The following is a 3,394-nucleotide window of genomic DNA, read 5'->3' as shown; positions in this document are numbered from 1 at the left end:
GGAGCCTGCTTGGGATTCTCTTTCTCCCTCTTTATCTGCCCTTCTCTGCCTCTCTTTCTCAAATAAATAAATAAATAAATAAATAAATAAATATTTTATAAAGTTGGAGGCGGCTGGATGGCTCAGTCCGGTAAGCATCTGATTCTTGATCTCAGATCAGGTTATGATCTCATGGTCCTGAGTTCAATCCCTTCACTGGGTTTCATGCTGGGCATGAAGCCCACTTTAAAAAAAAAGACTTTCAAGAAGACTTGAGACCAACAAGGTTGAAAACCATTGCTACCTGTGTCCTAAAAGGTGGGAGACACACCCCACAAAGATTCAGGTGGCTGCCATATTGGGGAAGATTTTAGGTATCCAAAGGTCTGGGGGCTGCTGGGACAATGTCTCTATGGTAAAGAGCAAGACTTTGCACCTGCATTCCCTCCCACCAAGAATAGGGCACAATATGGGGCAGCTGGGGGCTCAGTCAGTTAAGCGTCTGACTTCAGCTCAGGCCATGATCTCGCAGTCTGTGGGTTCAAGCCCCACATCGGGCCCTATGCTGACAGCTCAGACCTGGAGCCTGCTTTGGATTCTGTGTCTCCTTCTCTTTGCCCCTCCCCTGCTCGCACCTCTGTCTGTCTGTCTCTCTCAAAATAAATAAACATTAAAAAAACATTTAAAAAGAATAGGGCACAACACACAGAGGGCCTTTTTGGAATTTGGAGAAAGACCATCCTTGACAATTCAGTTCCCACTCATTTGTCGTGTGACATGAGGGGCTGCCAGCTCTGCGTGGGATCCAGAGCAAAAGGAGACTCTGTGGCAGTTCCAGGCAGTGGCACAGGCCTCTGTGTCCCCCTGGCTGTGAGACCTGGACAGTCCATTCATGCCAGAAATGCCAAGATGGATAAGGATGCTGTGTGCAGTCTCTGGAAGGCTCTAAAGGGAGGAGAGACCTTGAAACACAGGCCACGAGAGTCTTGGAGAAAACAGGTCTGACTCCTGCAGCAGAGAGCCACTTGTCATCTGAAAATCATCTCCTAGGGGCGCCTGGCTGGTGCATTGGTTAAACACCTTACTCTTGACTTTACAGTCAGGTTATGCTCTCACAGTCCATGGGTTCAAGCCTTGTGTCGGGCTCTGCACTGACAGTGGGAGGCCTGCTTGGGGTCTCTGTCTCCTTCTCTCTCTCTGCCCCCTCTTCTCAAAATAAATAAACATAAAAAAAAAAAACCATCTCCCGCTGCGCCACCAGGCTCTGATAGAGACTTGTGTCTGATGATGGGTGACTAAGTGCTGGCCCTAAGCTGGAGGCTGTAAGATCTAGAGGGAGGGCAGCCGGGACTCACTATACACAACAGCTTCAGGCCCAAACAGGCCCGGAAGGTGCAAAGAAGTTCCAAGAACAGATGGCTCTGATCTCCGTGGAGTCCACGTTTCTCTTTGAACTCATACCTCTGGCCTCCATTGAGCTGCCATTGATGGAAAATTAAAAACTCAGGCTTGGTTCACAAATGGGATGGCAGCATAGGCAGTTACTAAGTAGAAATGGAAATCTTTCCAGTGGGTGGAGATAGGAAGGTATCTTTGGTCATCCGTTGCCCGTGGAAGGGAAAGTGGCTGACTGCATGGGTGTGCGTGAGCCCGTGGCTGGGCCTGTGGACAGGTCTGGGGGAGTGGGCACCAGTGTGTTACGTGAATGCCCGGCACAGAAGGTCCAAGGGAGGCTCCAACAATACGCTCATCATGGTGGGCGTGATGCCTTTTCCCGGGTGGGAGGTATTAGCCAACTTCTCTGCTTCTGTCCTTCAGCCGCTGCAGCACTGGTGCAATGGGGGCTGGGACTGGGGCAGACTGTTCTGAGAACCATCTGGTAAGTCTGACATCCAGTACCACTCGCTACAGTGGGGCCAACCCAATGGTGCACTGTTTTATTGACTTTCCTTCTTCTCCTTTGTCATCCCTTTGTCTTCCTCTCTGTTCCCTGGGAGCACCCTCCCTAATAACACATCTGCAACCAAGGCTCTTCCTTCCGAGGGGGGGGGGTCAGGCTAAGCCCCTATTTACAACAGTAACCCCTTCCTGGCGTTCCTAGTACCCCTGACTCAGCCTGACTTCTTTTCTCCACATAATTTACTTATTTGTTATATTCATTGTTGTCAACATGACTGTCCCACTAAGAACAGCAGTGTTTGTTTCACTCAGTGCTGTGTCCCGTGTCAAGAAACCACGACATTTGTATTGAATGAGTGACCAAGTGATGAGGGCTAATATATGTACATTTGAGCACTGGACCAATAGACTATGATACAGAACGCTGGGCCTCAGGAAAGGCGAGGACTGTCTATGGCTGCTTCGGGGGTTGTTTCAAAACTCTGGAGACTGATGAGGGTCTGAGTTGAGCTGGGACAGGACGGATCCAAGATTCAGAGCCTCATAAAGCCAGCGCCTTGCTAGCAGAGATGCTGTGTTTCAGCCAAAGCATTCATGCTTAGACATCTCCCCTGGGCCCCTACCTCCCACCCCCGCTTCACAAAAAGGCTGACTGCCCAAGGCTAAGAGCCCAGGGTCTTGGGTTGGACGGAACTGAGTTAGGAGCCCAGCTCTACTCCACTGCTTAACTGTGGCTTCTTGAGCAAACCGCCTCCTTAACTTCAGTTTCCTGATATGCACAGGTGTGTTAAGGACAGTACCTCTTTCACTGTGCTGCTATGAGAATTGGGGGGTGGATATGGGTCCCGCATAAAGCACTGGACACAAGACAATGAGCTCACTAAGTGCCTGTCAGCATGAGGCTTCCCCTCTGCGCCCCGCGGCAGGGATGAAGTTTTCGGGCCTCTCTTCCTTCTGGCCAGAAAGGCAGAATAACTTCCCTCAATAACGTTGCTTATTCCACTTTGCTGAGCCAAGGTCAGGAGAGAGACCCAGCGTGGATGGAAGGTGCCTGGGCTCTCTACATGGTGGAGGAGCTCCAGGTGTCCCTGAAAATGGAGATGAAAGGGTCTTGGCTCCAGGGCGCCTGGCCTGCTCTGTCGGTAGAGCATGTGACTCTTGATCTCTGGGCCGTAAGTTCGAGCCCCGTGTTGGGCATGGAGTTTACTTAAAATAAATAAATGAATGAAATCTTAAAAAAAAGAAAAAAGGGTTTTTGCTCCAAGAGTTATAAATAAGAATGAGCTAATTGAGTTGGGTATCCAGCTGGGCTTATTTCCCGGCATTCTGTTCAGAGCTTCACGTCCGTGAAATATTCCTGAGATGCGTCACATCAGTTCCCAGGGATGCTCCCACTGCACTGTCCTGCCTCCACTTCCCCCATGCGCTCTGCCAGGAAACCTGGCACCCTTCCGCTTGTCTTGCTTCTCTTATTTCACTTATTTTCCTTTCCTTTCCTGCCTCCTTATGGCTTTTC

This window comes from Suricata suricatta, chromosome 11, assembly GCF_006229205.1.
Source record: "Suricata suricatta isolate VVHF042 chromosome 11, meerkat_22Aug2017_6uvM2_HiC, whole genome shotgun sequence".
Lineage (NCBI taxonomy): Eukaryota > Metazoa > Chordata > Mammalia > Carnivora > Herpestidae > Suricata > Suricata suricatta.
Note: the sequence above shows the minus strand (reverse complement) of the source record.